General features: G+C 35.7%; 1 pseudogene across 1 annotated transcript; it reads right to left on the reverse strand.

Annotated features, from left to right (window-relative positions):
• Nucleotides 1-12,937: 12,937 nt before the first annotated feature.
• LOC309960983 (importin subunit alpha-1-like) lies at nt 12,938-14,550 on the reverse strand (annotated as a pseudogene). Its single transcript has one exon. The product of its transcript is annotated as an importin subunit alpha-1-like (transcript).
• Nucleotides 14,551-24,043: the final 9,493 nt, after the last annotated feature.

The raw sequence follows: 24,043 nt of genomic DNA on the forward strand, positions 1-24,043 counted from the left end.
TTATTCTTCTAGCACTTTTACCCCACCCTTCTCTCTCTCAGCTGTTGAATTTTCTTCACATACCAATAAGAAAATATAAGCAGTGGTAAGACAAGTTCCACATCTGTCAATAAACCTGCCTCTGTGCCCATATATTCCTACTTCTTTGCACTCATATTACAAGACTGACCTTCTCCCACCTAAGGACAGAGCCTCCAATTGTACACAAATTCCCATTTCCTTTTGCTGGTTAAGAACATTGTTCCAGCAATTTGTCCTTTGTTTTCTGTATCACCAGTTTTAATTCTTCTTACAGTATCATTAATATTAGCTTATAAATGTCATAATATCACTGATATTAAAAAATAAACAACTTCTCTTTACCCCATGTCTTCTTCCATCTAGTTCCCCTTTATTTCTATGTTCCTCTCTATATAGAAACGCTTACAAATTTTATCTGAAATCCTTGTCCCATTTCCTTTCCTCTTCTTACAAATCAAATTTTTAATTCTGTCTTCAGTTTTCAAACCAGTCTGCAGTGTTTAACCGACTAAGTCACAATCTCTAAAACATTTTCAGCCTTTGACCTCTGAGACTCCATCTCCCCTCATTCTTTCTTTATCACTTGCATAGTCTCCCAAGGATTTCTTTCTAGAATTCCTCCTGAACCCCTAAATGCTGCTGCTCTTCCCTTATGTTAGTCCCAAAACTCTTGCTTTCTCCACATAACAATCACTCTCTAAATAATACTATTCTGTTTTATGGCTTTTTCTTTAATCAACAAATATTCACTTAGCATCTGCTACGTTCCAGACACTATGCTGTGTGATAGTGTTACTTCAAAAACTCCTCGGATCTTTCTGGGTATTGTCTGAAACTGGCCCCCTTACACAGAGGGTAGGGAGAAACCTAAGAAAAAGGTAGCCACTCCAGATTGGCAGGGGTAACTTTTAAAAAGCAAGGGAATTTACTTATGAGGTTTGTCTTGGGCAGCCAAAAGACAAGTAGATTTCTTCACCTGCCCACCAGAACCTTAAAAGTTTATTTAGAGCCTAACTGGGTTCAGTCACAGTCACATACCAGTATGGATAGCTTCACATTTCTATTTCAAGGCTGCATGCTTGGAGCAGCTTCTGGGAGCAGGGAAGGCAAGCTGAAAGCATATTCAAAGGACAAGGAGGGGGTGGGGAGCCTCCAATTGCCCAGGTCCAGCTCACGGGTCAATTGGTGGTCACATCGTTTTGATGGCCTGCTTCAACAGGTAGAGATATAGCAATGAACAAAATAAACAAACAGCCTGCCTCCTGGAGTGCACATTCTGTTGGGTAGAGAGACCTGTAATATACAGCAAATTATATAGTGTAGTAGAAGGTGGTAAATATTAAGGAGAAAAATAAATCAGTGCTAAGAAAAGTTGGGTAGGTGGTATTTGAGCAAAGGCATGAAGAAAGTGGAATAGTGAGCAATGGATTCTCAGGAAGTCATATACTTTTAAATGCAGCCTATGCATGGGGAAAAAAATCACAGCTCCAGCTCTGGTCTGTACCATAAACACCACACTCCCATGTCCAATTACTTACTTATATCTCATGTGGATAAATAATCTAAGAGACATCTCAAGTATGGCATGTCTAAAAACAAAACAAAATTTGAAAATCCTGATTTTCTCCAACAAACATTCTCCCTGCAGTCATTTACATTTCAGTAAATGGCAAGTCTAGTTTTTCTGACCAGCATTCATGTATCAACCTTCTCTCTCTCCTTTCTCACAACCCATAGCCAGTCCAACAGCAAATGCTGTTGAGTTTATTGTTTAAAAATAGCTGGAATCTGAGCATTTTCACAACCTTCACAGAAAATGCTGTGAAGACGTCATATCGCTCAAGACATCATCATCTCTCATTTTGAATATGGCAATAGCCTCCAAACTCCTATTCCTTCTTCTAATCTTGTTTCTCAAAAGCCAAGCCCTGAGTAAACCAAATCTATCTTATCATCTCCCTAAAAAGTAAACGCAAAGATAATGTACACTGCAGAGTCTTGTACTGCTGGAGCCCCAATCTCTTGTCTTTTCCCACTGTTCTCTTTGCTCACTCTGCTCCATCACTCTGGTTCAGCTGTTTCTGGAAAACATCAAGCATCTCTCCCCTGAGATTTGCAACTTGTCTTCACTCTCCTTGGAGTCCAATTACTCAGATAATTTGCAAGGCCACTTAAAATTTTTTTCCAGGTCTCTGCTTAAATATCATCATTTTAAAGAGAATGTTCTTAACCATTCTGTCTCTATTGGCCACAAGTCTGGGTCCTTATCCTCCATCATTTCTTCTGAGCACATATCATCATTTGACACATTAAGAATGTATCTTAAATATTCTCCTCCTACTTCCACTAGAATATAAGCTCCACAGAGTAAGAAGTAATCTGTTTGTTTACCATTGTATATTCAACACCAGGAATAATTGTCAGGCATATAGTAGGTATAAGAAAAATATTTATTAAATGTATCTTGAATAAGTTAAACATGAAGCAAAGCAGACAGTCTAAATGTACTGCAGATCATTGTAGCTGAAAGTAGTCTTAAGATTTAGTAGTTTTGTAGCTATCAAAACCAAAATGTACAAGATACACAATAATGTATGTATATGTAAATATACATGTATTTGCCTCTGCATTTAGAAAAATGTTTAGACCAGAAGCTTTTCTTAGAAGAATTTCTAGGATTTCTTTTCTTGTTTCTTCAGGTAGACTACATTATGCAAGTATACTATAGAATAAGTAATATTTCTTAGTTGCCAATCTAAATAGATATCTTGAATTTTCCATGTAGTAAGTGAGAAAAAGAGTGGATGTAGACCATCCCAGTTTTGAGAACAGACACAAACACTGGCTAGCTAATGTGTTCAGCAACAGTTTAAATTTTTTAAAAGTGCTTATACGTCACAATTCTTTAAAAAATGTTTTTAGTAATCATGAAATTGTTCTTTAAACAAAGTTATGCATATTTTATTTAATGTGCTATCTCACAGCCTCTCATTTCCCCCTAATCCACATCATAATTATACAAAGTATTCTTTGTCAAATTTCTAAATATACATTTTTCTCATAAAAATCAACCTGTGTCATTCAGTATTTCATATTCTCCACATCAATGCTTACTAGTTTGGCAAAACTAAATGATCTATTAATCCAGTTACTCTGATAAAGAATAATATTGAATAGAATATTGACATGAAAATTTAGAATCAATAGAGAATGGAAAATAAATACACTACCTGGCATAATAAGGAACACAAACTTTTCCCACAGCACTAAAAAAATGACTGCTTACCTTTTGCAGAGCGACAATATATTTTTAGGGTAAAAACTAATGTGTACTGATGGCTGCTTCAGTAGATTCAGATTTGGGGTTTTCTCTTAAATGTTACTTTCCCTTATGTGCTCAGCCTGTAATGGATTTATGGTTCATACTAGTGTTACATTACATAAAGTGTTAAAGTTTTACATCAGTAAAACAACATATTTATCACACATGCATGCTGCTCAGACTCACATATTCACTCTATACCACTTTTCATTTCAACTTGTTATAAAGTCTGGCTAATTTTTAAGATATGCTCTTTAGATTACTAAAGCAATTAATATACATTTATACTGTTTGTAATAAATTTGTAAATTCTATGTCTGAAGAGGTTTCAGGAAAGACACTTCAAAGTTATAGGATCTTACTCTTCTAGTTCAAATCTGATTAAGAAAAAAACTAAGCTCATTTTAAAATACAGTTGAATCATCATATTTGATTGTACATTCGTTTCACTGAATGCATATTTTTGAAAAATTGAAAAATAATTTTGTTTGATTTTCTACTTAATAATTACATACTTTGGGCTTCCCTGGTGGCGCAGTGGTTGAGAGTCTGCCTGCCGATGCAGGGGACGCGGGTTCGTGCCCCGGTCCGGGACGATCCCACATGCCGCGGAGCGGCTGGGCCCGTGAGCCATGGCCTCTGGGCCTGCGCGTCTGGAGCCTGTGCTCCGCAACGGGAGAGGCCACAGCAGTGAGAGGCCCGCGTACCGCAAAAAAAAAAAAAAAAAAAAAAAAAAAAAAAATTACATACTTTAATTGAAGATCCAATGCCAACATGAAACAAATAAATTGACATTTTTAATAGTTCTCTGGCACTATCATTAGTCATAATCTTATACTGTTTGTGGCAGGTCATGTTGGATGTTGAAAACTCCATTGTGTGGAATAGCTCCTGGCACACTGAGTTATTTGAATTGTGTCATCATTAGTTTAGCAAATAAGTCATTTGCTATGAGATAATGTTTGCTTTTATTATAGAAGAACAGAGAAGAACCAACTATATTCTTGATTCAAATTACATTAATACTACTTCAATTTGTACTTCAGAAAAGCATACAGGTTGATTTTGGAAAACAAACAGCAAATAAATTATCACATTTTGTGTAATGCCACTCATACACTTTCTAATAATCTTAGCTGCTCCTCAAAACAATCATGTGTGATAGGGTTTTTTTGTGTGTGTGCTTTTAAAGGTTTTTAAATTTTCATTAAATAGAACTGGGTACAGCAAAACCTTAACTGGTGGTTAAGCAATTTGACAAAGTTATAAAAAGGGCACATCTGGGCTTGACTCCAAGTCTTCTGAGGAAAATTTAAATGACTGTCTGATACAAAGTATTTCAACCCAAAAGTTTGTTCAGGAGAAAATATGAAGATAAACGAAAATATTTATAAGCAAAATGGAGGTTTCCTTGTATGATGGAGAAATATATTAAAACCTTAACCCTAATAGGCTCCAATCTTTGTGTTTGTGCATGTTTATATAGGTGTAGTGGGTACTGTGTCTATATAAAAGAAAATATACATAAACATGTGATTGTACATTTGAGTTTCAATCATTTTATTTCTGAAATGTATTGTGAGTACAAAATGCTCCACATAATATAACTTTAAAGTCTATTAAAAAAACAAAACTGAAGTATCATGGCATAGAATTAAAAAATAATATTTAAAGTTCTTTTTATGCCCCTCCACAAAATCGTCTTGCTTTCTCTTTCAGTTAACCCTTTCCTTAATTTTGGCTTATTTATTCCTAAAAAAACATAGTATTGTTTGGGGTTTTGAGAACCAATTTTTGATATCTATATAAGCAGTGCTCAGTCTTCTGTGATTTGTATTTTCTCCCAAATATACTCTTTGAAACTTAGATATATTCATGCATGCAGTGAGAGGGGATTCCAATAGAAGAATATAGTCACCAATCATTAGACATGACATGGTCAGATCATATCGTTCCATGTTTTGGCATATAGTAAAATTTATTTAATTATGATTGTACATAATTTTTTATTATATGTTTGTCAGGGTTTTTGTTTGCAATTTTTTATTTTGCAAACAATTCTGCAGCAAAAATGTAAGAACATGACTTTGGTACACACATTAGCTGTGCTGCACACCCAGAAGTACATGTGCATACATGTTCAATTGTATTGGGAAATAAAAATTGTTTTCCAAAGTTGTTGCATAAACTTTCAGTAGAGTGCATAAAATTTCCTTTGCCCTACAAGCTTTTCTGCACTTGATATTATCACCAGCCTCATTTTTTCCAACACAATATGTGTAAAATGTTTTTTGACTGCAATTTTAATTTCCATTTTCTAGATTACTCATATGGTCAAGCATGTCATCATAGATTTTTGGATGATATGCCTTTCCTTGTTCAATACAGTCAACTCAAGATTTTTGTTTATATATTTATTTATATATTGAATTGTTTGCTCATTCAAATAATTTGTATAGGCTTTTTACAGTTCTGTATTTAAATTTTATTGCTTATGTATATTGTTAATATACAAATTTTTGAATTGTCATTTCTCCCTCTCTGTAGTGTATTTAATAAACACAAATTCTTAATTTCAAGGTAGTATAATTTGTTGGTTTTTTCTTTGCCTAACTGCTTTTGGATCTTTAAGAAAACTTTCTATTTACTAAAATGGTAAAGCTTTTCCTCTATATTTTCTTCTAAAGGTTTTCATAGTTTTCCTTCCAAATATAACTACATAATTCATTAGAATTGAAAATTTATGTTATAATGAAGGGTTCATATTTTTTCCCACATGAATAACAAATGGACACAGCACCATTGATTTAATGGGCCACTATTGCCTTGCTAATTTGCAACACCAGATCTCTCTCTATATGAAGTTTCCGTATAAATCTGATTCCAGGGTCTCTATTTGGTGCAACTGGTGAAATTGCCCATTCCTGTACCATTATTATAGTATTTTTATTACTATAAGGAGTCATAATATGAACTAGGACAAATCCTCCCATTTGGTTGTTCAGCAGGTATATCTTGTATATGTTTGGATTCTTTCTCTTTTATATTAATTTTAGATATATGTTAATACATTCCTTGGAAAATTGTGTAGATTTTGACTGTGATTACAATTTGGAGAAACTAATATTTTATTACCTTTAATAACTTTGTATGATTTATATTCTTTCTCTGAATTGTCTGCAAATAACAATATTTTGAATCTTTACATTGTCTTTTTTTCTTATTCTGCTGGTTAGGACTTGTAACTCATTTTTAAAAAGAAATGATGACAAGATGTCAGCAAGAATGATGAAATAAGAGACTTCTGATTTTCTCTCCTCTTACAGACACACTGAATAAACTACTACACAGGGGTCAATTCCCTCTGAGAGAAATACGAAAATTAATTGAGTGACTCCTATACATTCAGTGACTGAGAAAATACCCACACTGAAAAGAGTAGGAAAATCTGAGAAACACCCACACCATACAACACAGCCCCTGGTACAGAGTTTTCTATTCAGGATGGAACCCTCAACTCTCAGCTTCTCCCAGAGATGCACATTTAGCACCCCAACTTTTAAGGCTGCTATTTGAGAAACTGGCTCCCAAATTACCCACCTCTGAGAGCTGATGAGTCTCAGCATTTACAAGTCTCCCGGACCATGTGAAACAAAGAGGCAGCTTTGTTTCACCCCCAACCCAACCCTGACCAGCTCAGAAGGAGCAGGTGAAAACTCAAGGCTCCCAGTTTTTCCCTGAATGGGGTTTCACTGCATACTTTCCCAGCTGAGAGTCAAACTTCTAATCAGCTTGCATCTGGGAGCTGACTGGGATCCTCTGGGAGCTTGAAAGGGCTTTACTTGCCCTGTCTTCTCCTCCCAGCTTGCTCCAACAATAAAACAGTCTCCAGTTTCTCCCTAGAAGAAAGTGTCCACCATCTTGTGCCCCAATTTCTAAGGCTGCCACTCAAGAGACTGGCTCCTAAATCACCTAGTTCTAGGAGCTGATGGAATTCTGCAATTTCATGTCCTCAAGAACACAAAGACAAAGGGCAGTTTTATATGGATGCACAACCACCCCAGTGGTTATTCCCTCTGGGTCAGCAAAGAGCTAGTAGGCAAAATAACCAGTTCCCAGTTTCTGCCTGAGAAGAGCTAGACTGCCTATAGAACATCCCAGCTTTCACAGCTGCTGCCTGAAAGGCTTCCAATCAGCCCCTATCTGGGAGCTGACAGGGCAGGCTATTAGAAGTCCTCTGGAAATGGGAATGGGAATGTGGAAATTTCCCCACCTTTGGGTCACTGACTGGACTTGACATATTCTAATCTCCTGGGGGCCACTAAGAACAGAGGTAGGGATTTGGAAAAACACAAAGACTTTAGAGGTGCCAGAATCTCAGACCAGATTGAGGACTTTTCCATCTATATTCATCAGAAATATTGGCCTATAGTTTTCTTTTCTTGTAGTGTCCTCATCTGACTTTGATATCAAGGAAATGCTGGCCTTGTAAAATAAGTTGAGAAATATTCTTCTCTATTCAATTCTTTGGAAGAATTTGAGAAGGATTGACATTAATTTTTCTTTAAAAGTTTGGTAGCATTCTCCAGTGAAGCTATTTGTTTCTGGACTTTTCTTTTTTGGAAAATTTTCTAGTGCTACTTCGATCTCTTTACTTGTCTGTTCAGATTTTCTATTTTATCATGACTCATTATTGGAGGGTTGTATATTTCCAGAAATTTCTTCTAGGTTAGTTGGTATATAATTATTCATAGTAATCTCTTATGATTCTTCATATATCTGTTGTATCATTTATAATGTCTCCTCTTTCATTTCTGATTTTATTTATTTCAGTGTTTGCTCATTGGTTTTCTTAGTCTAGCTAAAATCTTGACAATTTTGTTTATCTTTTCAAAAAACCAAACTCAGTTTGTTGATTTTTTTCTATTGCCTTTCTACTTTCAATTTCATTTATTTTTGCTCATCTTTGTTATTTCTTCATTCTACTAACTTTGGGCTTAGTTTGTTCTTTTTCTAGTTGCTTAGTTTGTTCCTTTTTCTAATTCCTAGTTGGCTTGCTTATTGGAAATCTTTCTTTTTTCTTAATATAGACATTTATTGCCATAAGCTTCACTCATAGAACTGCTGTTGCTGTATTCTATAAGTTTTGGGCTGTTGCATTTCTATTTTTGTTTGTCTCGAGACACTCTTTGATTTCTCTTTTGATGTCTTCTTTGACCCATTGTTTGTTCAGGACTCTCAAGTGTCCAGATTTGTCACTGCAGCCCCATGCAACCACCAGAAGCTCTGTTGTTTTCTTTTTCCACCAGCAGTAGTCCTCTGCCTGGACTGAACAAATCACTTTTATATTTTAAGTTGTTTTACTGATTGTTCTCAGTGTAAGGATTAGCCTGCCACAGACTGTCGTATCCTATTTTGAACAAGGAAACTGAAATCTGATTTTCAAAATCAACTCTGATAATAGTTTTCTTTAACTGGAGTGTTAAGACCATTTACATTTATCACATATCTCTCATATGCCAATACGATGAATACGGATTCATTTCTATTTTTTTATATGTTTCTTACCCATTCTGTCTTTAACCACTTTCTTAGATTGTTTTCTAATGCATTCTTTGTTTTCCTTTGTGTTACACTATTTTTTCCTATTCCTTTTTTTGGGGGAATTTTACACATATTTATATTCGTTAATGGTTTATCTTAAAATTTTGGTACTCACATTCAACTTAATAATGTGAATCCTATTTGTTAGATTTTCTCAGTTCTGAAGTGATATAATGAACTTTAGATTATTTTGTGTGATTAACACATGCTGTTGTTATTCAGCATGTTTATTTTATATTGATTTATTTATCCCACATATTTGGTATTATTATGCAGTATTGCTGTAAAAAATGATTGTCTCGATTTTCCAAACATTTACTATTTCCTTTGATTACCATTTTTTTCCCTCAGATTTCTTAGATGATTTTTCTTTTTCCTTGAATCTCATCCTTCAGTTTTCTACAGAGATGCTCTGTTGGAACTAACCCAGTATGATACTGTATATCTGGAAATATTTCCCCCTTTTCTTCTCAAGAGAGAGTTTCATTAGGTGTGCAATTGATATCAGTTGTTTGAAGCTATTATTTTGTTGTTTATGCAACCATTGTTACTACTAAGATATCAACTGGCCCTCTATTTTCATTTTTTTCTAAGTAGTCTATCTATCCCATCCAACTCCTCTTTTTCCCTTTTAGGATGCTCTAAAGATACCCTCTTTATCTTTGGTTCTGATTTCACTAAAATATATCTGGCTGGGAATTTCTTTTTACTTATCATCCTTTGGAGTCACTAGGTTAACAGAGTGTGAGAATTGGTGTCATTCAATTATGTATGTCTTGGTCATTTTGTCTTCAAAAATTCACTTTAGGATTAGCTTTTTTGAAAATAGTGTGAATTTTTATTTACAATTATAGTTCAGGTTCATTTTAGCAAATTTGTGGTATATGAAAAATTCAGAAAAACACTTTTAAACACAACTCCAAGAAATGATAACATCTTAGTATAAGCAACTATTTTGTTTTTGCTTTACTAAGATATAAAAAGTATACATAGAAAAGTTAATATAAATGAGTTTCATAGACTATTTCTCAAGATAATTAATATTCTTCTACAACATAAATTTGGTGACTCTATGGTATTATATATATAAACCAATTTAACCAATCATCTAGCTTTCAAATATTTAAGTTGTTCCCATCTCTCCATTCTTATGCTCAGTTTTTAGGATATGATAGTGAAATAAATGTGGAAAAATTTTTGTCTGCAGAAACCTTGCAATCTACTTGGTGAAAACAAGCACTAAATAACATAGTAGTAAGTATATAGTATTTTTTTTAATGTGATGAATGTTGAGGAAAAAAACATATGAAGTGGGAAAGGTGAATACAGATTATTAGGGCTTGCTGTGTGAAATATTAGCATGTCCAGGAAAGGTTTTTCTGAGAAAGTGTTTTGATTAACATATGAATAAGAAACCAGTCATACAGATACCTGGAAGATCATGCTAGGAAGAGAAAACAGCAAGTACAGAGTCTCAAAGTGGCAACATGCCATGAGTAGGAAGCCAGAATGCTGGATTGAAGGAGGCATTGGAGAGCATGGGATGACATCAGATGGTACCAGAGGGTCAGGTCATGCTGGATTTTAGGGGTTGTAGTGAGGATTTACCTTTTACTGGGAAAGAAATGAGAAGTCTTTGGGGATTCTGAGGAGAGAAGTGGTATGATCTGAATTAATAGTATCATTTTGACTACTTTGTTGAGGATAGACTAAAGAGTGGACAACAGTGAGACCAGTTAGGAGGTTGCTTTAATGTTCTAGGCCAAAGATGATGGACTTATACTAGAGAGGCAGTAATGGGGATAATTTGGTCCCCAGATCAAATTCTGGAGCAAGACACAAACGGGAGTTGCTGGTAGGTTTATTATAAACAACTAAGACTGCAGAAGGAGATATGTTAGGAGAGGGGCAGAGACTATCAGGAGGTCATATTTATAGGTAAATATTGTGAATATTTCTACTCTTTTATTTATAAGTCCCTGAACATGAAATGTATATAAAAATATATGTACATTTTAAATATTTTTCTATGTACTGTCAAATAATTTTCCAGTGTGGTTTTTACTAATTTATGCATTTGAGCAGTGCATGCAACTATTTCCCTTCACACTCTAAAATACTAATATTGCTATTTTTAATTGCTGTAAATATTGATTTAATGTGCTCTTTAATTAGAACAAACAAACTTAATTTAAAACACTTTAGTCAAAATACCACAAGATTTGACTTCTTCCTACTTCCTCTTTTATTCTTTTATATTATTCGCTGTCCATATTTTTAATCTGTTTCATAAATAGTGGTACTGACATTTGTAATTTCTTGCCCTTAGGACATTTGAATACTCTTAAAAGTTTTGGGAATTCCCATTATGCCCCTTGGACATGGCAATCTGAAAGGGGAATGTTCTTCTTATTTTCATTTTTTGCCAGACAAGATATTGGTAGCCTAGGCTTATGTAAGTAGTCTTTCTTGCCAACAACTTAGTTTCTTGATTGAATGACTCCATTGAAAAGAGAGAGGAAACTGTAATATTCAAAGGTGTCTAGCAAGGGCAAGGACATCCATTGGTAGTGGTGATGCACAGGAGTGGGGAAGTGCCTTGACTGACTGTTCTTAATTATTAATTTCCACAGACATGCTAGATTTGGTCCTATATAAAATCTATTTCTCCAGGCTTTAGTGACCCTTTCTCATCCTCCATACCTTTAAAATAATTCCACTTTTTTTCTTACTTCTGCCAGAGCTGAATTCTGTTGCTTGTAAGCTAGAACCCTGACGGGAACTGACTACAGTATCCCATTAGGCTCAAAATGGTTCTTGCATATTGCTGTTGTTTGGTACTTTAATGGGGCAAAGCTATTTGTATTCATTAGAAATCCTCTTGGTGAGAGCATTGCATGAACCGTTATGCAATATTTTTGTTAAGCCACTTGGAACTGAGACTGAGACCCTCACTAAATGATTAACATAAGATAAAACAAAAATTACGTTACTCCTAAGAAAGAAAATATGAGACAGAGGGAGAGATTGCTGCCAGTGAGATGGCATAAGGCTATGGAGCTGAACAATTTAATTTTTTCTTATTAAAAACAAAACAAAAGAAAAATTAAATATTAATGTTACTATCAAAATTGGAAATACAGGGCAAGTAGGAGTTGGTACCTATCATAGCAATGTGATTATATAATGACTCAAGATGATTATTCAGAGGTAGACTTATAAGCATATTATTAATAAATACACAAGTAATCCTAAAATAAATTATGAACCCATAATGTATTATATTTAAGTACGACTTTTCAAGATTTTTGTTTTAGTCACTTATACTCTTTGTTACCATAACAATAACTGAAGCATATCAGAATTAAGTCTTTTCTTTTGGTAGGTTATTTTGTTTAGATTCCTTGTGTGCATTCCACTATCTTTTCAATTATAATTTACTCATTTTGAATTCTTATTTTGAGAGATATATGGCATATGGATAAAAGTTTGGTTAAAAATTGGAATTGGGTGGTATAATCCCTATGGATCAGAGTATAGCATTCTGTTTTCAAAAAAATATTTCCTCTCAGTATAAAAATATCAAATTTTGTATTAATAAGTACTGCTTCAATTGCAAGTGACTGAAACCAACTTTAACTGTGAAAAACAAAAGGAAAAGGGAGGAAAGGGAGATTTATGGTTGGGATACTAGAATATTTCATGAATAAGGGAGAGTTAAGCAAAAAACCTCTGGTCCAGCAAACCTGCAACAGGGAATTTGATAGCCAGAATTAGGGCTAGAGAGCCTTTGTTTGGGTTTTTCCATTGACCTGTGATCTCTACTCCTTGCTGCAGATCTGTTTAATTTTACTTTATTTCTATACATTAGCTTCCTATATGTGAAGAAAATTGAGCTAAACTTTGGCTGGTGATATTCAGAGATTTAGACAGTTTAAGAAACAAACTTCTACCAGACATAGTACACAACAAACAACTTTATGCCTCAGATGTACAATCTAAAAGTTGAAGGTCCCAGCAGTGCCATCCTGAACTTGGAATGTATACCCTTCAGAGGTAGTTTCTGGCACAACATTTTGATCTTCCTCTTCCTCCACAGAGAAATACTTCTGAATCAAGTTTAATGAAGCTTTGTACACAGACTCATTTTCATGGTTTTGTAGAGCTTCAATTTTGTCCAAATCTCCACATTCTTCAATCCTTATACTAAGTTTTTCAGTTTCACCTAGTTTCTCAGCAGTCTGAGAGATATTTTAGATGGCATCCAGAATAACCAGAATAATTTTAGTGTCTTTTGCAGTTAGGAGGTTTATCAACGGTTCTATTATGCCACAATGAACAAGGTATACGATCTGCTCAACTGTTCCACCCCTTGTGTAGTTGGTCACAGCCCATACAGCTTCCTTTTGTGTCCTAAAGTCGGCCTTAGAGAGAACGCCAACAAGGAATGGGACTAATCCATGATTTACTACTTGATGTATCTGGTCCTGGTGGCCAGCTGTGATGTTTGACATTGTCCACGTAGCTTCCTTCTGAATATTAGTTTTGGAGTTTGTTAGCAGGCTGGGAAAGATGGCAAGTACTCCTACATCTATTACAACCTGAGTCTGTTCATCTGTCCCAGTGACAATATTCCCTATGGCTCTTAGCACGAGAGTCACAATTGGCAATTCAGTAGCACCTGAAAGCTTCACAAGTTGGGGTACAACCCCAGTTTTCACAACCATTTCAATCCATTCATTTGGACCATCGGTAAGGTAGGAAATAGCCCAGCAGGCACCAGCTAAAATTTCTGGATCATGGTGATGCAGGAGACGAACTAAAGTAGGAAGAATTTGCTCAACAACATCTAAGGCGGGTTGCAGTATTCTTGTTGCGACAAAGATTTGAAAGTGTCCAGGTAAGATTATGTAAGTAACCACATGCTAAAAATGACAAGTCAGGAACCGCCAAAAGTGCCAACAGTGGGTCAACTGCACCATGCTTGATAACCAAGTCTTGGAGGACCGAGCCATCACCTGCAATGTTTCCTAGAGTCCGTACAGCTTGTTCACTGATGTGAGCGTGGGGAGATGCCAACAGGGAAATGAATACTGGGATAGCACCTCCATCTACCACAGCCTTGGTCTGTTCTGATGTCGCAGAAGCAATTTTAGTGAGGGCCCAAGCAGATTCAAACTGAATGGGACTACAATCAGCTCTGCCCAAGAAGGACACAAATTTTGGAATCAAACCAGCCCGGATTATGCTGACTATAGGGGGCTGTTTTTCCCTGGAAAGCAGTTTCCTAGCAGCTTGAGTAGCTTGGAGCTGGCTTTCCAAATTGTTGCTATTTATGCCTTTGACAATGTCATCAACAGACCGATTTACAGTGCCCTGGTTGTTGCGGTTTTCCTGCAGTGGAAAGCAGCAGCATCTGGAAAAGAGCTGACATTTCTCCTTTTCAGCATCTGGTCACCCTTCTTAGCTTTCCTGAGCTCCACATTAACTTCTATTCGGCGCCGCCTCATTTCTGGACTGTCTTTCCCCTTGTTCTTGAATCTTTTAAGGCGGGCAGATGGTGAATTACCATTCTCATTGGTTGACATCGTTATGAGACAAAGGGAGAAAGCTACACAGCCTGCTCAAGCTTCCACAGGAGGTGGTGCAGGGCGCACAGGCTACGGATCAACTGCGCTCAAATCGTCCACCATGGTCGGCCTGAGGACAGTGTCTTGGCTATTTTAAATAGTGCTGCTATGAATACTGAGGTTCATATATCTTTTCAAATTATGATTTTCTCTGGATATATTCCCAGGAGTGGGATTGCTGGATCATATGGCAGTTCAATTTTTAGTGTTTTAAGGAACCTCCATACTATTCTCCCTGATGGTTGTACCAATTTTCATTCCCACCAACAATGTAGGAGGGCTCCCTTTGCTCAACACCCTCTCCAGCATTTATTCTTTGTAGACTTTTTGATGATGGCCGTTCTGACCGGTGTGAATACCTCATTGTAGTTTTGATTTGCATTTCTCAGATAATTAGTGACTCTGAGCATTTTTCATGTGCTTTTTAGTTATCTGTATGTCTTCTTTGGAGAAATGTCCATTTAGATCTTCTGTCCGTTTATAGGTTGGGTTGCTTGGTTTTTTTGACATACAGCTGCATGAGCTGTTTGTATATTTTGGAAATTTATCCCTTGTTGGTCACTTTGTTTGCAAATATTTTCTCCCATTCTGTGGGTTGTCTTTTCATTTTGTTTATGATTTCCTTTGCTATGCAGAAGCTTTTAAATTTATTTAGGTCCCATTTGTTCATTTTTGTTTTCATTTTCATTACTCTAGGAGGTGGATCAAAAAAGATAATGCTGTGATTTATGTCAAAGAGTGTTCTGCCTGAGTTTTTCTCTAAGAGTTTATAATGTCTGGCCTTATATTTAGGTCTTTGGTCCATTTCAAGTTTATTTTTGTGCATGGTGTTAGTGTTCTAATTTTAATTTTTTACATGTAGCTGTCCAGTTTTCCCAGCACCGCTTACTGAAGATACTCTCTTTTCTCCATTGTGTATTCTTGCCTCCTTTGTTGTAGATTAGTTGAACATAGAAAGGAAAAATATATTCTAATACTCAACAAAAGAAATACTCATTTTAGATTTCAACAGAAAGTCATCCGTATTTTTTAGTTAATGAGTAAAACCATTTGTATATGTAAACTTCTTCACATATTTTTAACATCTTTATTGGAGTATAATTGCTTTAAAATGGTGTGTTAGTTTCTGCTTTATAACAAAGTGAATCAGCTATACATATACATATATCCCCATATCTCCTCCCTCTAGCATCTCCGTCCACCCTCCCTATCCCACACCTCTACGTGGTCACAAGGCACCGAGCTGATCTTCCTGTGCTATGCGGCTGCTTCCCAGTAGCTATCTATTTTACGTTTACATATGTCCATGCCACTCTCTCACTTTGTCCCAGCTTACACTTCCCCTTCCCCGTATCCTCAAGTCCATTCTCTAGTAGGTCTGCATCTTTATTCCCGTATTGCCCCTAGGTTCTTCATGACCATTTTTTCTTTTTTTTAGATTCCACATATATATGTTAACATACAGTATTTGTTTTTCTCTTTCTGATTTACTTCACTCTGAATGACAGTCTCTAGGTCCATCCACCTCACTACAAAAAACTCAGTTTCATTCCTTTTTATGGCTGAGTAATATTTCATTGTATATATGTGCCACATCTTCTTTATCCATTCATCTGTTGATGGACATTTAGGTTGCGTCCTGGCTACTGTAAATAGAGCTGCAATGAACATGGTGGTACATGACTCTTTTTGAATTATGGTTTTCTCAGGGTATGTGCCCAGTAGTGGGATTGCTAGGTCGTATGGTAGTTCTATTTTTAGTATTTTAATGAACCTCCATACTGTTATCCATAGTGGCTGTATCAATTTACATTCCCAACAATAGTGCAAGAGAGATCCCTTTTCTCCACACCCTCTCCAGGATTTATTGTTTGTACATTTTTTGATGATGGCCATTTGACCAGTGTGAGATAATACCTCATTGTAGTTTTGATTTGCATTTCTCTAATGATTAATGATGTTGAGCATTCTTTCATGTGTTTGCTGGCAATCTGTATATCTTCTTTGGAGAAATGTCTATTTAGGTCTTCTGCCCATTTTTGGATTAGGTTGTTTGTTTTTTTGATATTGAGCTGCATGAGCTTCTTGTAAATTTTGGAGATTAATCCTTTGTCAGTTACTTTGTTTGCAAATATTTTATCCCATTCTGAGGGTTGTCTTTTTGTTTTGTTTATGGTTTGCTTTGCTGTGCAAAAGCTTTTGAGTTTGATTAGGTCCCATTTGTTTATTTTTGTTTTTATTTCCATTTCTTGAAGAGGTGGCTGAAAAATGATCTTGCTGTGATTTATGTCATAGAGTGTTCTGCCTATGTTTTCCTCTAAGAGTTTGATGGTGTCTGGCCTTACATTTAGGTCTTTAATCCATTTTGAGTTTATTTTTGTGTATGGTGTTAGGGAGTGTTCTAATTTCATTCTTCTACATGTAGCTGTCCAGTTTTCCCAGCACCACTTATTGAAGAAGCTGTCTTTTCTCCATTGTATATTCTTGCCTCCTTTATCAAAGATGAGGTGACCATGTGTGTGTGGGTTTATCTCTCAGCTTTCTATCCTGTTCCATTGATATATATTTCTGTTTCTGTTCCAGTGTCTTGATTACTGTAGCTTTGTAGTATAGTCTGATGTCTGGCAACCTGATTCCTCCAGCTCTGTTTTTCGTTCTCAAGATTGCTTTGGCTATTTGGGGTCTTTTGTGTACCATACAAATTGTGAAAATTTTTGTGCTAGTTCTGTGAAAAATGTCAGTGGTAATTTGATAGGGATTGCATTGAATCTGTAGATTGCTTTAGGTAGGAGAGTCATTTTCACAATGTTGATTCTTCCAACCCAAGAACATGGTATATCTCTCCATCTATTTATATCACCTTTAATTTCTTTCATCAGTGTCTTATAATTTTCTGCATACAGGTATTTAGTCTCCTTAGGTAGGTTTATTCCTAGATATTTTATTCCTTCTGTTGCAATGGTAAATTTGAGTGTTTTCTTAATTTCACCTTCAGATTTTTCATCATTAGTGTATAGGAATGCAAGAGATTTCTGTGTATTAATTTTGTATCCTGCTACATTACCAAATTCATTGATTAGCTCTAGTAGTTTTCTGGTAGCATCTTTAGGATTCTCTACGTATAGTATCATGTCATCTGCAAACAGTGACAGCTTTACTTCTTCTTTTCCAATTTGGATCCCTTTTATTTCTTTTTCTTCTCTTGATTGTTGTGGCTAAAACTTCCAAAACTATGTTGAATAATAGCGGTGACAGTGGGCAACCTTGTATTGTCCCTGATCTTACTGGAAATGACTTCAGTTTTTCACCATTGAGGACGATGTTGGCTGTGGGTTTGTCATATATGACCTTTATTATGTTGAGGAAAGTTCCTTCTATGCCTACTTTCTGCAGGGTTTTTATCATAAATGGGTGTTGAATTTTGTCAAAAGCTTTCTCTGCATCTCTAGAGATGAGCATATGGTTTTTCTCCTTCAATTTGTTAATAGCATATATCACATTGATGGAGTTGCGTATATTGAAGAATCCTTGCATTCCTGGGATAAACCCCACGTGATCATAGTGTATGATCCTTTTAATGTGCTGTTGGATGCTGTTTGCTAGTATTTTGTTGAGGATTTTTACATCCATGTTCATCAGTGATACTGGCCTGTAGTTTTCTTTCTTTGTGACATCCTTGTCTGGTTTTGGTATCAGGGTGATGGTGGCCTCGTAGAATGAGTTTGGGAGTTTTCCTCCCTCTGCTGTATTTTGGAAGAGTTTGAGAAGGATAGGTGTTAGCTCTTCTCTAAATGTTTGATATAATTCGCCTGTGAACTTCTTCACATTTTATTCTCTTATTTGAGTGGCCAGGAACTCACTCATTTGGGTTCAGCCAAACTTCAGGTTATTAACATAAACTGCCAGGTTCCTCACACAATTGTTAAATTATGTAAGTTTATTCATTATGTGTTCATGTACTTTTGTTCCAAGTGTTTGATGGAAATATATGATTAAATCTTAAGGGAATAAAGGAGATTAATTCTATACCAGAAATGAGCAAACTTTAAAAAAGAAATCAACACAAAAACAAAACAATCCCAACAACAATGCCTTATAATTAGTATCCTTTTTTGGAATAGAAAAGATCATGTAAATATTTATGTTTAGAATTACATATTATATCCTTAGAATTAGAATTTATGGTTCTGAGATACAGAGGAAAACAAACTATCGAACAAAAACATTTTGCTTCACTTAGGTTTAACAATTATATTTTGTAGCACTAGTGGCTGATTCAGATTGTGGATATAAAGTGATTTAAATTAAGATCTCAAGAAATTGGAGATTAGAATTTCTTTGGTAAATATCACAGCTCTGTAATATATTCTCTTGTCTCACAATGAAGAAAGGTATTGAATTATTTTCTCTCTCAAGTCAGGTTCAGTCAAGTGGCTTTATGAAAGACCAGACAAATTTTGATATTTGTCCCCTGCAGTCTGCTTACAGAGCCAGGATGGGTAGTTTCATGAAGACTTTGTGAAGGACAGAACCAGGAGAGCTATATTCATGAGGAATCCTCCCAGAGTTTTTTGGGGCACAAAATTATGAGATCTTTCTCTCAGGGACTAAAAATGGGGATGGAGACCAGATATTTTTAAATCTTTCTCAACTGACTGCCTTGAGGAGGCGTAGACCCTCTCAGAAGAGTTACAGGAGGGATTTTAAGTGGCCATATGGTGCAAGTATGACTTCTCTTAAGTGAAATACAGATGAGGGATCCCCAGTAGAGAACAGTCTCTGAAAAGTCCACAAAGCTTTCCACAAGAGATAGTTTGATTACCCACTAAACTTAGAGGATGTCAGTGATAGATCATGATAGTACTAGTCAACTAGACCTGACCTGGCTACTGCTACAACACTGGAATACTCATAAACCATGTTTAGCAAGTTGGAGAGATTGTGAGGAAAAGAAGCATAAGAGTAGGGAAAATTAGAAAGAAAATCAATTGTACTCACTTCAGGTGTCCTGTTAGAGCAGGTTAGGTCAGAAGGAGAATATAAGTTGAACTTGAAATATGATTCAGAAATATGATTCAGAGTTTGCCTATTATGTAGTATATTATTAGTCAGGTTTCTCCAGAGAAACAGAACAATAGGATGTGCATGTGTGTGTATATGTGTGTATATGTAGATAGATGGATAGATAGATACAGATAGGTTGATAGATACAGAGATAGATATAGAGAGAGAGATTTTAAGAAATTGGCTCATGTGATTGTAGAGGCTGCCAAATCCAAAATCTTCAGGCCAAGCTAGCAGACTAGAGATCCAGGGAAGACTTGCAGTATGAGTCCAAAGGCAGTCAGCTGGTAGAATTCCCTTTTCCTTTAGGGAGCTCAGTCTCTTTTGCCTTAAAGCCTTCAACTGATTGGATTAGGCTGTCAACTGAAAACAATGTACCACATGAACTGTGAGCTTCAGTTTTATTTGGGAACCTTACTGAGGACTATAGCCTGGGAGAAGCCTCTCAGATAGCTCTGAGGAACTGCTCTGAAGAGATAGAGAGGGGCTAGTATATACATATGAATTTTTTGGCTGGGTCATACATGTAGTCAAGCATAAAAATATTACTTCTAATCACAATGAACAGATACCTCAAGTCAATCATTTTAGTGCTTTTTTAAGTATTGGAAGATACAAGAATCTGAGGTCATTGAAATTCTTTTTTGGAATTTGAATCTGAACTATCTGAACTATTTAGGGGTCCCTATATGCAAAACACAGAACACTTCATCTTGAATTCCTTTCAGGGTATACTGTATGACAGGAACTACAATGGCTAATGACTTGATGGCAAGCAACATTCTTTGTTTTACAAGACCCACACACATGATGAAGGGTAGTCTGCTCTACTCAAAGTCTACTGGCTTAAATGTTAATCTTATCTAAAAATAATACATTCAAAGAAAAATCTAGACTGGCATTTGACCAAATATCTATGTATCATGGCCTAGCCAAGTTGACACATAAAATTAATCATTACATATAGGCAGATATTTTAATCATTAAAATAAATGTATTTTGAACTAAGTATAATTAGATAATTTTACTATATAAAAGTAAAAAGAAAAGTCATGGGATTAACCTTTCATCAATGAGATTAGAAAAATTAGCTCTATATGCAAAATCTGTTGGGGGAAATAATTATTTTGCTTAAATCAAGTCTTAAGATAATACAATGTAAGAATGGTAGCAAAGTGAAGAAAACTCCCTCTTTCTTTCTCTCTCTCTCGGCTATTACTGATACCAATTAGGGAAAAATAAACTCTTATCTTCTTCAGGAAAAATAGTCTCATATTCAATCTAAATTCCATTCTGATGAACCTAAAAAACAGTCAATTAAAAGTCATGAGAACCAATTTAACCATTTTACATTTTTTTACTCTACTCTCCTAGTTTCCTAGTTTTGTTTCTTCAAATTCTTCGTCTTTTCAGACTCAGGAACTACTTCCATCTGCAAGTTATCAATAGATAAACATGCTGACATTTCTTAGTGAAAATAGAATCAATCAAAAGAGATATTCCACACATTCCTTCTACCCATGAATAAGTAAATTTTGCTTTCATCTAAATTGTTTTAACTACTGTTAGGATGGGGTAAACTCTTATACTCCTTTCTAAAACCAACCTCCTTTGTAAACTAGATCTCATCCCTTCTTGCATAACAAAGGTAGTGCTCCAGGTAGTTTACCCTTCCTCATCCATCATTTTGTTTCTCAAGTGTATCATTCTTAGAACAAATTCTATAGATATAATAGCAAAAGATTCTATAACATCTCTTATTTACAAAAATATATATATATATATTGTCTTGACCTCACATTCCCCTTCAGTAACTATCTCATTTTTCCTTCTTTCTTGAAACCAAACTCCTAAATAAACATAGCCTTACTCACTGACTCCATTTCTTTACCTCTAATTATTTCCTAAATTCACTCTAATCAGACTTTCATACCTACCAGTTCAAAGAAACCTTTTATCAAGGTCACAAGTAGAACAATCTTTGACTCTCTCTTTTTCTTTCACCCCACATCCAAGTCATGTTAATAGCCAATACATTTTTTCCTTAAAATTTACACACACACACACACACACACACACACACATAAACACATATACAATCAAATCATGCCCTGCACTGTAACACAATCTAATCTATGTCACTTGGACTATTTCAGTATTCTCTTAAGTGTTCTCCCTGCTTCCAACATGCAGTCTCCATACAGGCGAAACTATGGTCGGGTGCTAAGCAACTTACTCTGATAAAGAGGGAGTAGAGTGACATGAGGAAACTTCCCCAGGCTGCGCATGCCGAGACTACACAGGCTTATAACCTATAGTAAACCCAAACTCATTATACCATCACTATAATAAAATCTGCATGTGGTTTTGCCCCTTCCCCCGCCCGTGGCCTTTTCTTAGTGAATCAAGGGTAAGGGCATGCACAATAATGAACTTGTTACGTAACTCTGGACTGTCAATCGAATAATGATCCCCTGTCGCTCACCCATGATCGCACCCCACCTCCTCGATGAACATTTCTTATAAATGCCCTTAAGCCTGTACAGGAGGGCTAGTTTCACTTAACAGAAACAGCCCGCTCTCCCTCTGAGAGTGTAACCATGCTTTAATAAACTTTGCTTTGCGCTTAAGCCCGAAGTGGTAGTCTGCAATTCTTTGCTTGCTATCACAAGGACTGAGATTGCTGGTCTGCATCTTCTGTTGACCTCCTGGATCAGAGCTATTTGATACAATGCACGCCAACCCTGTAACATCTCCAGTGGTCTATAGAGCTACATGTAATCTCCCCACCACATATATGGTTCTCTAACTTCATTTTCAACCTTCATCTCTGTAGTTTATTCTCTTCCAGTACTATTTACTTCCTTTATGGGCACCAAACACACCAAGGATGTTCCTATTTCAAGTCCTCTGCACTTGCTTTTTCCTCTCCCTGAAACCTCCCCATGCCTCCATGTGGGAGATGCTCACTCTGACACTTCTTTCTGTTATCTGAACTATTGTGACTTTGTCACAGAGGCTCTGCCTGATCACTCTCTATAAAATAGCCAGACTTACCCAAGATGCCCTGTCCCTCTTACCAGGCATCACATAACTATAGAGTACACATGATTTATTTGTTTATTTCTTACTCCACCTGAATGTGAGACCCAGGATGTCAAGAACTTTATCTGTTTTGTGGAATGACTTAGTCCCTGCACCAAGAATATTACCTAACACTCAGTAGATGTTCAAAATATTGTCAAAATAATGGACAGATGGATAAATTAATGGACAAATGATAATTATATTGTGGTATCAGAGATTAGAACCTTTATACTGTTCCACAGACCAAACATGAAGGAGTAATTTCTTCTAAAAACACTTGTGCATTTGAAACGGAGGATATTATCCCAATTACAGGATAAAGCTCAAGGATAAAGCAAGATTCCAGATAAAAGCTGGTTTACTATGGCTTTATGCATACAGATCTTAGCCTCACAGGCTTACCAGTGCTGGGCCAGGAGACAAATTATTTTAAGCTTTGAGGTAGCATAGAAATAGCAAAGAGAGTTAGTGGGACTGAAGTGGGCAGAGGGCTTGCAGCAAGGGAAATTCCATTGAGATCTTCATGGATAGATGATGGAGGTGAAGGAGTGGGCACAAGAGGTGATGGATTTCTCAGAGAATCTCTTCAGGAGTTAATAGTATTAAGAAGAGCTGAGACACTTTTTCTTCCAGTTTTGGCACAATAAAACAATTTTTCCAAGATATAGGATGAAATGAGTGGTGACTGACTTTACATTTTCTTCCTTTTCTCACTGTTAAATTTCAAAACTCTTCAGAGTTCAGAGGCATGGTTTGTGGGGATGTTTCTAATTGGCTTAATGGAAGCCTCAAAAATCTGTTTATAGATGTAGTGTTAATAGATTTTATGAAAGTATAAAGATATCCGTTTAAAACTACTATTTATATTTTATCTCATGACAACTAGTATATATCTGTTGCTCAATTTGCTTTTTGATAGAGTTTGCTTAAGTTAAAAATATTACCCTTTATACTATGGAATGATTTGGTATTTCCTTGTTTGTCCCCTTTCTAAACCCAGTGATTATTTTTTTGTAATAAACTTAGAATTAGTCATATATATGTCATTTAATTATTTTGATAAAGAATTGAAATTATAATTATTATCAAGCACAGAATCCTCTGCAGGTTTGAATGAGAGACATTAGATCAAGCTATCCCAAAGATAAAGAAAAAAATTTGCAGGAGTTTAGAAGACAATCAACCTGAAATACATATGTCCTTACAAATATTATATTTTTCCACAAAAATAAGATGGATAGGTAGGGTTTTTTTTGTTTAGCTAAACAGTTAGCTATTTTACTCACATACATGTAGTTGATTGAATAGGAAATAT

Source organism: Leucopleurus acutus, assembly GCF_964270905.1.
Source record: "Leucopleurus acutus genome assembly, chromosome: 4".
NCBI classification, from domain to species: Eukaryota; Metazoa; Chordata; class Mammalia; order Artiodactyla; family Delphinidae; genus Leucopleurus; species Leucopleurus acutus.